The sequence below is a fragment of the Ambystoma mexicanum genome, chromosome 12 (assembly GCF_040938575.1).
Source record: "Ambystoma mexicanum isolate Mex_15411 chromosome 12, UKY_AmexF1_1, whole genome shotgun sequence".
Lineage (NCBI taxonomy): Eukaryota > Metazoa > Chordata > Amphibia > Caudata > Ambystomatidae > Ambystoma > Ambystoma mexicanum.
The window spans coordinates 213,061,620-213,078,075 of NC_090936.1; positions in this window are offsets into that span (position 1 = coordinate 213,061,620).

A 16,456-nucleotide genomic window follows, 5' to 3' on the forward strand; every position below is an offset into this window, starting at 1 on the left:
AATACCAAACCAGAGACTCTTCCTATAACATGAGATGAGATATCCAACTCCTTCCCATTCCAATCCTGAGACCCTTCCGATAGCAGAGATGTGATATCTCAATGCTTATACCAAACCTGAGACCCTTCCTATGGCCTGAGATGTCATATACAACTCCTTCCCATTCCAATCCTGAGACCCTTCCTATAGCATGAGATGTGATATCTCAATGCTTATACCAAACCTGAGAGCCTACCTATAGCATGAGATGTGATATCCAAGTCCATCCCATTCCAATCCTTAGACCCTTCCTACAGCATGCGATGTGATATCTCAATGATTCTAATACCAAACCAGAGACTCTTCCTATAACATGAGATGGGATATCCAACTCCTTCCCATTCCAATCCTGAGCCGCTTCCGATAGCAGAGATGTGATATCTCAATGCTTATACCAAACCTGAGACCCTTCCTATAACATGAGATGTGATATCCAACTCCTTCCCGTTCCAAACCTGAGACACTAACTATAGCATATGTGATAAAACTGCTTCCCATTCCAAACATGAGACCCTTCCTATAGCAAGAAGTAATATCCAACTCCTACCCATTCCAATCCTGAGACCCTTCCTATAGCAAGAGATGCGATATCCAAATCCTTCCCATTCCAATCCTGAGACCCTTCCTATAACATGAGATGTGATATCCAACTCCTTCCCATTCAAATCCTGAGACCCTTCCTATAGCATGAGAAGGGATATCCAACTCCTTCCCAATCCAATCCTGAGACCCTTCCGATAGCAGAGACGTGATATCTCAATGCTTCTACCAAACCTGAGACCCTTCCTTTAGCATGAGATGTGATATCCAAAAACTTCACATTCCAATCCTGAGACCCTTCCTATAACATGAGATGTGATATCCAATTCCTTCCCATTCCAAACCTGAGACCCTTCCTATTGGATGAGATGTGATATCCAACTCCTTCCATTCCAACCCTGAGACCCTTCCTATAGCATGAGATGTGATGTCTCAATGCTTCTAATACCAAACCTGAGATCCTTCCTATAACATGAGATGTGATATCCAACTCCTTCCATTCCAATCCTGAGACCCGTCCTATAGCATGAGATGTGATATCTCAATGCTTATACCAAACCTGAGACCCTTCCTATAGCATGAGATGTGATATCCAACTACTTCCCATTCCAATCCTGAGACCCTTCCTATAGCATGAGATGTGATATCTCAATGCTTCTAATACCAAACCTGAGATCCTTCCTCTAACATGAAATGTGATATCCAACTCCTTCCCTTTCCAAACCTAAGAGCCTATCTATAGCATGAGATGTGATATCCAAGTCCTTCCCATTCCAATCCTTAGACCCTTCCTACAGCATGCAATATGATATCTCAATGATTCTAATAACAAACCTGAGACCCGTCCTATAGCATGAGATATGATATCCAAGCCTTCCCATTCCAATCCTGAGACCCTTCCTATAACATGAAATGTGATATCCAACTCTTTCCCATTCCAACCTGAGACCCTTCCTATAGCATGAGATGGGATATACAACTTCTTCCAAATCCAATACTGATACCCTTCCGATAGCATGAGATGTGCTATCCCAATGCTTCTACCAAACCTGAGACCCATACTATGGCATGAGATGTGATATCCAACTCCTTCCCATTCCAATTCTGAGACCCTTCTTATACCATGAGACTTGATATCTCAATGCTTCTAATACCAAACCTGAGACCCGTCCTATAACATGAGATGTGATATCCAAATCCTTCCCCTTCCAAACCTTAGACCCTTCCTTTATCATGAGATGTGGTATCCAACTCCTTCCCATTCCAATCCTGAGACCCTTCCTTTATCATGAGATGTGATATCTCTATGCTTCTAATACCAAACCTGAGACCCTTCCTATAACATGAGATGGGATATCCAACTCCTTCCCATTCCAATCCTGAGACCCTTCCGATAGCAGAGATGTGATATCTCAATGCTTATACCAAACCTGAGACCCTTCCTATGGCCTGAGATGTCATATACAACTCCTTCCCATTCCAATCCTGAGACCCTTCCTTTAGCATGAGATGTGATATCTCAATGCTTATACCAAATCTGAGACCCTTCCTATAGCATGAGATGTGATATCCAAATCCTTCCCATTCCAATCCTGAGACCCTTCCTATAGCATGAGATGTGATATCTCAATGCTTATACCAAACCTGAGAGCCTACCTATAGCATGAGATGTGATATCCAAGTCCATCCCATTCCAATCCTTAGACCCTTCCTACAGCATGCGATGTGATATCTCAATGATTCTAATACCAAACCAGAGACTCTTACTATAACATGAGATGGGATATCCAACTCCTTCCCATTCCAATCCTGAGCCGCTTCCGATAGCGGAGATGTGATATCTCAATGCTTATACCAAACCTGAGACCCTTCCTATAACATGAGATGTGATATCCAACTCCTTCCCGTTCCAAACCTGAGACACTAACTATAGCATATGTGATATCCAACTCCTTCCCATTCCAAACATGAGACCCTTCCTATAGCAAGAAAGTAATATCCAACTCCTACCCATTCCAATCCTGAGACCCTTCCTATAGCAAGAGATGTGATATCCAAATCCTTCCCATTCCAATCCTGAGACCCTTCCTATAACATGAGAAGGGATATCCAACTCCTTCCCATTCCAACCTGAGACCCTTCCGATAGCAGAGATGTGATATCTCAATGCTTATACCAAACCTGAGACCCTTCCTATGGCATGAGATGTGATATCCAACTCCTCGCCATTCAAATCCTGAGACCCTTCCTATAGCATGAGAAGGGATATCCAACTCCTTCCCAATCCAATCCTGAGACCCTTCCGATAGCAGAGACGTGATATCTCAATGCTTCTACCAAACCTGAGACCCTTCCTTTAGCATGAGATGTGATATCCAAATCCTTCACATTCCAATCCTGAGACCCTTCCTATAGCATGAGATGTGATATCTCAATGCTTCTAATACCAAACCTGAGATCCTTCCTAAAACATGAGATGTGATATCCAATTCCTTCCCATTCCAAACCTGAGACCCTTCCTATTGGATGAGATGTGATATCCAACTCCTTCCCATTCCAACCCTGAGACCCTTCCTATAGCATGAGATGTGATGTCTCAATGCTTCTAATACCAAACCTGAGATCCTTCCTATAACATGAGATGTGATATCCAACTCCTTCCATTCCAATCCTGAGACCCGTCCTATAGCATGAGATGTGATATCTCAATGCTTCTAATACCAAACCTGAGATCCTTCCTCTAACATGAAATGTGATATCCAACTCCTTCGCTTTCCAAACCTAAGAGCCTATCTATAGCATGAGATGTGATATCCAAGTCCTTCCCATTCCAACCCTTAGACCCTTCCTACAGCATGCAATATGATATCTCAATGATTCTAATAACAAACCTGAGACCCGTCCTATAACATGAGATGGGATATCCAACTCCTTCCCATTCCAATCCTGAGACACTTCCGATAGCAGAGATGTGATATCTCAATGCTTATACCAAACCTGAGACCCTTCCTATAACATGAGATGTGATATCCAAATCCTTCCCGTTCCAAACCTGAGACCCTTCCTTTAGCATGAGATGTGATATCCAGCTCCTTCCCATTCCAATCCTGAGACACTTCCGATAGCAAGAGATGTGATATCTCAATGCTTCTAATATCAAAACTGAGACCCTCCCTATAGCATGATATGTGATATCTAAGTCCTTCCCATTCCAATCCTGAGACACTCCCTATAGCATGAGAAGTGATATCCAACTCTTTCCCATTCCAATCCTGAGACCCTTCCTATAGCATGAGATATGATATCTCAATACTTCTAATACCAAACGTGATTTCCTTCCGATAACATGAGATGTGATATCCAAATCCTTCCCCTTCCAAACCTGAGACCCTCCCTTTAGCATGAGATGTGATATCCAACTCCTTCCCATTCCAATCCTGAGACCCTTCTGATAGCATGAGATGTGATATCTCAATGCTTCTAATACCAAACCTGAGATCCTTCCGATAGCATGAGATGTGATATCTCAATGCTTCTAATACCAAACCTGAGATGCTTCCTATAACATGAGATGTGATATCCAAATCCTTCCCCTTCCAAACCTGAGACCCTCCCTTTAGCATGAGATGTGATATCCAACTCCTTCCCATTCCATTCCTGAGACCCTTCTGATAGCATGAGATGTGATATCTCAATGCCTCTAATACCAAACCTGAGATCCTACCTCTAACATGAAATGTGATATCCAACTCTTTCCCCTTCCAAACCTGAGAGCCTTCCTATAGCATGAGATGTGATATCCAAGTCCTTCCCATTCCAATCCTGAGACCCTTCCTATAGCTTGAGATGTGATATCCAACTCCTTCCCATTCCAATTCTGAGACCCTTCCTATACTCTGAGACTTGATATCTCAATGCTTCTAATACCAAACCTGAGACCCGTAATATAACATGAGATGTGATATCCAAATCCTTCCCCTTCCAAACCTTAGACCCTTCATTTATCATGAGATGTGATATCCAACTCCTTCCCATTCCAATCCTGAGACCCTTCCGATATCATGAGATGTGATATCTCAAAGCTTCTAATATCAAACTTGAGACCCTCCCTATAGCATGAGATGTGATATCCAAGTCCTTCCCATTCCAATCCTGAGACCCTTCCTATAGCATGAGATGTGATATCTCAATGCTTCTAATACCAAACCTGAGACCCTTCCTATAACATGAGATGGGAATATCCAACTCCTTCCCATTCCAATCCTGAGACCCTTCCGATAGCAGAGATGTGATATCTCAATGCTTATACCAAACCTGAGACCCTTCCTATGGCATGAGATGTGATATCCAACTCCTTGCCATTCAAATCCTGAGACCCTTCCTATAGCATGAGAAGGGATATCCAACTCCTTCCCAATCCAATCCTGAGACCCTTCCGATAGAAGAGACGTGATATCTCAATGCTTCTACCAAACCTGAGACCCTTCCTTTAGCATGAGATGTGATATCCAAATCCTTCACATTCCAATCCTGAGACCCTTCCTATAGCATGAGATGTGATATCTCAATGCTTCTAATACCAAACCTGAGATCCTTCCTATAACATGAGATGTGATATCCAATTCCTTCCCATTCCAAACCTGAGACCCTTCCTATTGGAAGAGATGTGATATCCAACTCCTTCCCATTCCAACCCTGAGACCCTTCCTATAGCATGAGATGTGATTTCTCAATGCTTCTAATACCAAACCTGAGATCCTTCCTATAACATGAGATTTGATATCCAACTCCTTCCATTCCAACCCTGAGACCCGTCCTATAGCATGAGATGTGATATCTCAATGCTTATACCAAACCTGAGACCCTTCCTATAGCATGAGATGTGATATCCAACTACTTCCCATTCCAATCCTGAGACCCTTCCTATAGCATGAGATGTGATATCTCAATGCTTCTAATACCAAACCTGAGATCCTTCCTCTAACATGAAATGTGATATCCAACTCCTTCCCTTTCCAAACCTAAGAGCCTATCTATAGCATGAGATGTGATATCCAAGTCCTTCCCATTCCAATCCTTAGACCCTTCCTGCAGCATGCAATATGATATCTCAATGATTCTAATAACAAACCTGAGACCCGTCCTATAGCATGAGATATGATATCCAAGTCCTTCCCATTCCAATCCTGAGACCCTTCCTATAACATGAAATGTGGTATCCAACTCCTTCCCATTCCAACCTGAGACCCTTCCTATAGCATGAGATGGGATATCCAACTTCTTCCAAATCCAATACTGATACCCTTCCGATAGCATGAGATGTGATATCCCAATGCTTCTACCAAACCTGAGACCCATACTATGGCTTGAGGTGTGATATCCAACTCCTTCCCATTCCAATTCTGAGACCCTTCTTATACCATGAGACTTGATATCTCAATGCTTCTAATACCAAACCTGAGACCCGTCCTATAACATGAGATGTGATATCCAAATCCTTCCCCTTCCAAACCTTAGACCATTCCTTTATCATGAGATGTGGTATCCAACTCCTTCCCATTCCAATCCGGAGACCCTTCCGATATCATGAGATTTGTTATCTCAATGCTTCTAATATCAAACTTGAGACCCTCCCTATAGCATGAGATGTGACATCCAAGTCCTTCCCATTCCAATCCTGAGACCCTTCCTATAGCATGAGATGTGATATCTCTATGCTTCTAATACCAAACCTGAGACCCTTCCTATAACATGAGATGGGATATCCAACTCCTTCCCATTCCAATCCTGAGACCCTTCTGATAGCAGAGATGTGATATCTCAATGCTTATACTAAACCTGAGACCCTTCCTGTGGCCTGAGATGTCATATACAACTCCTTCCCATTCCAATCCTGAGACCCTTCCTTTAGCATGAGATGTGATATCTCAATGCTTATACCAAATCTGAGACCCTTCCTATAGCATGAGATGTGATATCTCAATGCTTATACCAAACCTGAGAGCCTACCTATAGCATGAGATGTGATATCCAAGTCCATCCCATTCCAATCCTGAGACCCTTCCGATATCATGAGATGTGATATCTCAAAGCTTCTAATATCAAACTTGAGACCCTCCCTATAGCATGAGATGTGATATCCAAGTCCTTCCCATTCCAATCCTGAGACCCTTCCTATAGCATGAGATGTGATATCTCAATGCTTCTAATACCAAACCTGAGACCCTTCCTATAACATGAGATGGGAATATCCAACTCCTTCCCATTCCAATCCTGAGACCCTTCCGATAGCAGAGATGTGATATCTCAATGCTTATACCAAACCTGAGACCCTTCCTATGGCATGAGATGTGATATCCAACTCCTTGCCATTCAAATCCTGAGACCCTTCCTATAGCATGAGAAGGGATATCCAACTCCTTCCCAATCCAATCCTGAGACCCTTCCGATAGAAGAGACGTGATATCTCAATGCTTCTACCAAACCTGAGACCCTTCCTTTAGCATGAGATGTGATATCCAAATCCTTCACATTCCAATCCTGAGACCCTTCCTATAGCATGAGATGTGATATCTCAATGCTTCTAATACCAAACCTGAGATCCTTCCTATAACATGAGATGTGATATCCAATTCCTTCCCATTCCAAACCTGAGACCCTTCCTATTGGATGAGATGTGATATCCAACTCCTTCCCATTCCAACCCTGAGACCCTTCCTATAGCATGAGATGTGATGTCTCAATGCTTCTAATACCAAACCTGAGACCCTTCCTATATCATGAGATGTGATATCCAACTACTTCCCATTCCAATCCTGAGACCCTTCCTATAGCATGAGATGTGATATCTCAATGCTTCTAATACCAAACCTGAGATCCTTCCTCTAACATGAAATGTGATATCCAACTCCTTCCCTTTCCAAACCTAAGAGCCTATCTATAGCATGAGATGTGATATCCAAGTCCTTCCCATTGCAATCCTTAGACCCTTCCTGCAGCATGCAATATGATATCTCAATGATTCTAATAACAAACCTGAGACCCGTCCTATAGCATGAGATATGATATCCAAGTCCTTCCCATTCCAATCCTGAGACCCTTCCTATAACATGAAATGTGGTATCCAACTCCTTCCCATTCCAACCTGAGACCCTTCCTATAGCATGAGATGGGATATCCAACTTCTTCCAAATCCAATACTGATACCCTTCCGATAGCATGAGATGTGATATCCCAATGCTTCTACCAAACCTGAGACCCATACTATGGCATGAGATGTGATATCAAACTCCTTCCCATTCCAATTCTGAGACCCTTCCTATAGCTTGAGGTGTGATATCCAACTCCTTCCCATTCCAATTCTGAGACCCTTCTTATACCATGAGACTTGATATCTCAATGCTTCTAATACCAAACCTGAGACCCGTCCTATAACATGAGATGTGATATCCAAATCCTTCCCCTTCCAAACCTTAGACCCTTCCTTTATCATGAGATGTGGTATCCAACTCCTTCCCATTCCAATCCGGAGACCCTTCCGATATCATGAGATTTGTTATCTCAATGCTTCTAATATCAAACTTGAGACCCTCCCTATAGCATGAGATGTGACATCCAAGTCCTTCCCATTCCAATCCTGAGACCCTTCCTATAGCATGAGATGTGATATCTCTATGCTTCTAATACCAAACCTGAGACCCTTCCTATAACATGAGATGGGATATCCAACTCCTTCCCATTCCAATCCTGAGACCCTTCCGATAGCAGAGATGTGATATCTCAATGCTTATACTAAACCTGAGACCCTTCCTGTGGCCTGAGATGTCATATACAACTCCTTCCCATTCCAATCCTGAGACCCTTCCTTTAGCATGAGATGTGATATCTCAATGCTTATACCAAATCTGAGACCCTTCCTATAGCATGAGATGTGATATCTCAATGCTTATACCAAACCTGAGAGCCTACCTATAGCATGAGATGTGATATCCAAGTCCATCCCATTCCAATCCTTAGACCCTTCCTACAGCATGCAATGTGATATCTCAATGATTCTAATACCAAACCAGAGACTCTTACTATAACATGAGATGGGATATCCAACTCTTTCCCATTCCAATCCTGAGCCGCTTCCGATAGCAGAGATGTGATATCTCAATGCTTATACCAAACCTGAGACCCTTCCTATAACATGAGATGTGATATCCAACTCCTTCCCGTTCCAAACCTGAGACACTAACTATAGCTTATGTGATATCCAACTCCTTCCCATTCCAAACATGAGACCCTTCCTATAGCAAGAAAGTAATATCCAACTCCTACCCATTCCAATCCTGAGACCCTTCCTATAGCAAGAGATGTGATATCCAAATCCTTCCCATTCCAATCCTGAGTCCCTTCCTATAACATGAGATGTGATATCCAACTCCTTCCCATTCCAACCTGAGACACTTCCTATAGCATGAGAAGGGATATCCAACTCCTTCCCAATCCAATCCTGAGACCCTTCCGATAGCAGAGATGTGATATCTCAATGCTTATACCAAACCTGAGACCCTTCCTATGGCATGAGATGTGATATCCAACTCCTTCCCAATCCAATCCTGAGACCCTTCCGATAGCAGAGACGTGATATCTCAATGCTTCTACCAAACCTGAGACCCTTCCTTTAGCATGAGATGTGATATCCAAATCCTTCACATTCCAATCCTGAGACCCTTCCTATAGCATGAGATGTGATATCTCAATGCTTCTAATACCAAACCTGAGATCCTTCCTATAACATGAGATGTGATATCCAATTCCTTCCAATTCCAAACCTAAGACCCTTCCTATTGGATGAGATGTGATATCCAACTCCTTCCCATTCCAACCCTGAGACCCTTCCTATAGCATGAGATGTGATGTCTCAATGCTTCTAATACCAAACCTGAGATCCTTCCTATAACATGAGATGTGATATCCAACTCCTTCCATTCCAATCCTGAGACCCGTCCTATAGCATGAGATGTGATATCTCAATGCTTATACCAAACCTGAGACCCTTCCTATAGCATGAGATGTGATATCCAACTACTTCCCATTCCAATCCTGAGACCCTTCCTATAGCATGAGATGTGCTATCTCAATGCTTATACCAAACCTGAGACCCTTCCTAAAGCTTGAGATGTGATATCCAACTCCTTCCCATTCCAATCCTGAGACCCTTCCTATAGCATGAGATGTGATATCTCAAGGCCTCTAATACCAAACCTGAGATCCTTCCTCTAACATGAAATGAGATATCCAACTCCTTCCCCTTCCAAACCTGAGAGCCTTCCTATAGCATGAGATATGATATCCAAGTCCTTCCCATTCCAATCCTGAGACCCTTCCTATAACATGAAATGTGATATCCAACTCCTTCCCATTCCAACCTGAGACCCTTCCTATAGCATGAGATGGGATATCCAACTCCTTCCAAATCCAATACTGATACCCTTCCAATAGCATGAATTGTGATATCCCAATGCTTCTACCAAACCCGAGACCCATACTATGGCATGAGATGTGATATCAAACTCATTCCCATTCCAATCCTGAGACTCTTCCTATAGCTTGAGATGTGATATCCAACTCCTTCCCATTCCAATTCTGAGACCCTTCCTATGCCATGAGACTTGATATCTCAATGCTTCTAATACCAAACCTGAGACCCGTCCTATAACATGAGATGTGATATCCAAATCTTTCCCCTTCCAAACCTTAGACCCTTCCTTTATCATGAGATGTGATATCCAACTCCTTCCCATTCCAATCCTGAGACCCTTCCGATATCATGAGATTTGTTCTCTCAATGCTTCTAATATCAAACTTGAGACCCTCCCTATAGCATGAGATGTGACATCCAAGTCCTCCCCATTCCAATCCTGAGACCCTTCCTATAGCATGAGATGTGATATCTCAATGCTTCTAATACCAAACCTGAGACCCTTCCTATAACATGAGATGTCATATACAACTCCTTCCCAATCCAATCCTGAGACCCTTCCTATAACATGAAATGTGATATCCAACTCCTTCCCATTCCAACCTGAGACCCTTCCTATAGCATGAGATGGGATATCCAACTTCTTCCAAATCCAATACTGATACCCTTCCGATAGCATGAGATGTGATATCCCAATGCTTCTGCCAAACCTGAGACCCATACTATAGCATGAGATGTGATATCAAACTCCTTCCCATTCCAATCCTGAGACCCTTCCTATAGCTTGAGGTGTGATATCCAACTCCTTCCCATTCCAATTCTGAGACCCTTCTTATACCATGAGACTTGATATCTCAATGCTTCTAATACCAAACCTGAGACCCGTCCTATAACATGAGATGTGATATCCAAATCCTTCCCCTTCCAAACCTTAGACCCTTCCTTTATCATGAGATGTGATATCCAACTCCTTCCCATTCCAATCCTGAGACCCTTCCGATATCATGAGATTTGTTATCTCAATGCTTCTAATATCAAACTTGAGACCCTCCCTATAGCATGAGATGTGACATCCAAGTCCTTCCCATTCCAATCCTGAGACCCTTCCTATAGCATGAGATGTGATATCTCTATGCTTCTAATACCAAACCTGAGACCATTCCTATAACATGAGATGGGATATCCAACTCCTTCCCATTCCAATCCTGAGACCCTTCCGATAGCAGAGATGTGATATCTCAATGCTTATACCAAACCTGAGACCCTTCCTATGGCCTGAGATGTCATATACAACTCCTTCCCATTCCAATCCTGAGACCCTTCCTTTAGCATGAGATGTGATATCTCAATGCTTATACCAAATCTGAGACCCTTCCTATAGCATGAGATGTGATATCCAATTCCTTCCCATTCCAATCCTGAGACCCTTCCTATAGCATGAGATGTGATATCTCAATGCTTATACCACACCTGAGAGCCTACCTATAGCATGAGATGTGATATCCAAGTCCATCCCATTCCAATCCTTAGACCCTTCCTACAGCATGCGATGTGATATCTCAATGATTCTAATACCAAACCAGAGACTCTTCCTATAACATGAGATGAGATATCCAACTCCTTCCCATTCCAATCCTGAGACCCTTCCGATAGCAGAGATGTGATTTCTCAATGCTTATACCAAACCTGAGACCCTTCCTATGGCCTGAGATGTCATATACAACTCCTTCCCATTCCAATCCTGAGACCCTTCCTATAGCATGAGATGTGATATCTCAATGCTTATACCAAACCTGAGAGCCTACCTATAGCATGAGATGTGATATCCAAGTCCATCCCATTCCAATCCTTAGACCCTTCCTACAGCATGCGATGTGATATCTCAATGATTCTAATACCAAACCAGAGACTCTTCCTATAACATGAGATGGGATATCCAACTCCTTCCCATTCCAATCCTGAGCCGCTTCCGATAGCAGAGATGTGATATCTCAATGCTTATACCAAACCTGAGACCCTTCCTATAACATGAGATGTGATATCCAACTCATTCCCGTTCCAAACCTGAGACACTAACTATAGCATATGTGATATCCAACTGCTTCCCATTCCAAACATGAGACCCTTCCTATAGCAAGAAGTAATATCCAACTCCTACCCATTCCAATCCTGAGACCCTTCCTATAGCAAGAGATGTGATATCCAAATCCTTCCCATTCCAATCCTGAGACCCTTCCTATAACATGAGATGTGATATCCAACTCCTTCCCATTTAAATCCTGAGACCCTTCCTATAGCATGAGAAGGGATATCCAACTCCTTCCCAATCCAATCCTGAGACCCTTCCGATAGCAGAGACGTGATATCTCAATGCTTCTACCAAACCTGAGACCCTTCTTTTAGCATGAGATGTGATATCCAAAAACTTCACATTCCAATCCTGAGACCCTTCCTATAGCATGAGATTTGATATCTCAATGCTTCTAATACCAAACCTGAGATCCTTCCTATAACATGAGATGTGATATCCAATTCCTTCCCATTCCAAACCTGAGACCCTTCCTATTGGATGAGATGTGATATCCAACTCCTTCCCATTCCAACCCTTAGACCCTTCCTATAGCATGAGATGTGATGTCTCAATGCTTCTAATACCAAACCTGAGATCCTTCCTATAACATGAGATGTGATATCCAACTCCTTCCATTCCAATCCTGAGACCCGTCCTATAGCATGAGATGTGATATCTCAATGCTTATACCAAACCTGAGACCCTTCCTATTGGATGAGATGTGATATCCAACTCCTTCCCATTCCAACCCTGAGACCCTTCCTATAGCATGAGATGTGATATCTCAATGCTTCTAATAAAAAACCTGAGATCCTTCCTCTAACATGAAATGTGATATCCAACTCCTTCCCTTTCCAAACCTAAGAGCCTATCTATAGCATGAGATGTGATATCCAAGTCCTTCCCATTCCAATCCTTAGACCCTTCCTACAGCATGCAATATGATATCTCAATGATTCTAATAACAAACCTGAGACCCGTCCTATAGCATGAGATATGATATCCAAGTCCTTCCCATTCCAATCCTGAGACCCTTCCTATAACATGAAATGTGATATCCAACTCTTTCCCATTCCAACCTGAGACCCTTCCTATAGCATGAGATGGGATATCCAACTTCTTCCAAATCCAATACTGATACCCTTCCGATAGCATGAGATGTGATATCCCAATGCTTCTACCAAACCTGAGACCCATACTATGGCATGAGATGTGATATCAAACTCCTTCCCATTCCAATCCTGAGACCCTTCCTATAGCTTGAGGTGTGATATCCAACTCCTTCCCATTCCAATTCTGAGACCCTTCTTATACCATGAGACTTGATATCTCAATGCTTCTAATACCAAACCTGAGACCCGTCCTATAACATGAGATGTGATATCCAAATCCTTCCCCTTCCAAACCTTAGACCCTTCCTTTATCATGAGATGTGGTATCCAACTCCTTCCCATTCCAATCCTGAGACCCTTCCTTTATCATGAGATGTGATATCTCTATGCTTCTAATACCAAACCTGAGACCCTTCCTATAACATGAGATGGGATATCCAACTCCTTCCCATTCCAATCCTGAGACCCTTCCGATAGCAGAGATGTGATATCTCAATGCTTATACCAAACCTGAGACCCTTCCTATGGCCTGAGATGTCATATACAACTCCTTCCCATTCCAATCCTGAGACCCTTCCTTTAGCATGAGATGTGATATCTCAATGCTTATACCAAATCTGAGACCCTTCCTATAGCATGAGATGTGATATCCAAATCCTTCCCATTCCAATCCTGAGACCCTTCCTATAGCATGAGATGTGTTATCTCAATGCTTATACCAAACCTGAGAGCCTACCTATAGCATGAGATGTGATATCCAAGTCCATCCATTCCAATCCTTAGACCCTTCCTACAGCATGCGATGTGATATCTCAATGATTCTAATACCAAACCAGAGACTCTTACTATAACATGAGATGGGATATCCAACTCCTTCCCATTCCAATCCTGAGCCGCTTCCGATAGCGGAGATGTGATATCTCAATGCTTATACCAAACCTGAGACCCTTCCTATAACATGAGATGTGATATCCAACTCCTTCCCGTTCCAAACCTGAGACACTAACTATAGCATATGTGATATCCAACTCCTTCCCATTCCAAACATGAGACCCTTCCTATAGCAAGAAAGTAATATCCAACTCCTACCCATTCCAATCCTGAGACCCTTCCTATAGCAAGAGATGTGATATCCAAATCCTTCCCATTCCAATCCTGAGACCCTTCCTATAACATGAGATGTGATATCCAACTCCTTCCCATTCCAACCTGAGACACTTCCTATAGCATGAGAAGGGATATCCAACTCCTTCCCAATCCAATCCTGAGACCCTTCCGATAGCAGAGATGTGATATCTCAATGCTTATACCAAACCTGAGACCCTTCCTATGGCATGAGATGTGATATCCAACTCCTCGCCATTCAAATCCTGAGACCCTTCCTATAGCATGAGAAGGGATATCCAACTCCTTCCCAATCCAATCCTGAGACCCTTCCGATAGCAGAGACGTGATATCTCAATGCTTCTACCAAACCTGAGACCCTTCCTTTAGCATGAGATGTGATATCCAAATCCTTCATATTCCAATCCTGAGACCCTTCCTATAGCATGAGATGTGATATCTCAATGCTTCTAATACCAAACCTGAGATCCTTCCTAAAACATGAGATGTGATATCCAATTCCTTCCCATTCCAAACCTGAGACCCTTCCTATTGGATGAGATGTGATATCCAACTCCTTCCCATTCCAACCCTGAGACCCTTCCTATAGCATGAGATGTGATATCTCAATGCTTATACCAAACCTGAGACTCTTCCTATAGCATGAGATGTGATATCCAACTACTTCCCATTCCAATCCTGAGACCCTTCCTATAGCATGAGATGTGATATCTCAATGCTTCTAATACCAAACCTGAGATCCTTCCTCTAACATGAAATGTGATATCCAACTCCTTCCCTTTCCAAACCTAAGAGCCTATCTATAGCATGAGATGTGATATCCAAGTCCTTCCCATTCCAACCCTTAGACCCTTCCTACAGCATGCAATATGATATCTCAATGATTCTAATAACAAACCTGAGACCCGTCCTATAACATGAGATGGGATATCCAACTCCTTCCCATTCCAATCCTGAGACACTTCCGATAGCAGAGATGTGATATCTCAATGCTTATACCAAACCTGAGACCCTTCCTATAACATGAGATGTGATATCCAAATCCTTCCCGTTCCAAACCTGAGACCCTTCCTTTAGCATGAGATGTGATATCCAGCTCCTTCCCATTCCAATCCTGAGACACTTCCGATAGCATGAGATGTGATATCTCAATGCTTCTAATATCAAAACTGAGACCCTCCCTATAGCATGATATGTGATATCTAAGTCCTTCCCATTCCAATCCTGAGACACTCCCTATAGCATGAGAAGTGATATCCAACTCTTTCCCATTCCAATCCTGAGACCCTTCCTATAGCATGAAATATGATATCTCAATACTTCTAATACCAAACGTGATTTCCTTCCGATAACATGAGATGTGATATCCAAATCCTTCCCCTTCCAAACCTGAGACCCTCCCTTTAGCATGAAATGTGATATCCAACTCCTTCCCATTCCAATCCTGAGACCCTTCTGATAGCATGAGATGTGATATCTCAATGCTTCTAATACCAAACCTGAGATTCTTCCGATAGCCTGAGATGTGATATCTCAATGCTTCTAATACCAAACCTGAGATCCTTCCTATAACATGAGATGTGATATCCAAATCCTTCCCCTTCCAAACCTGAGACCCTCCCTTTAGCATGAGATGTGATATCCAACTCCTTCCCATTCCATTCCTGAGACCCTTCTGATAGCATGAGATGTGATATCTCAATGCCTCTAATACCAAACCTGAGATCCTACCTCTAACATGAAATGTGATATCCAACTCTTCCCCTTCCAAACCTGAGAGCCTTCCTATAGCATGAGATGTGATATCCAAGTCCTTCCCATTCCAATCCTGAGACCCTTCCTATAGCTTGAGATGTGATATCCAACTCCTTCCCATTCCAATTCTGAGACCCTTCCTATACTCTGAGACTTGATATCTCAATGCTTCTAATACCAAACCTGAGACCCGTAATATAACATGAGATGTGATATCCAAATCCTTCCCCTTCCAAACCTTAGACCCTTCATTTATCATGAGATGTGATATCCAACTCCTTCCCATTCCAATCCTGAGACCCTTCCGATATCATGAGATGTGATATCTCAAAGCTTCTAATATGA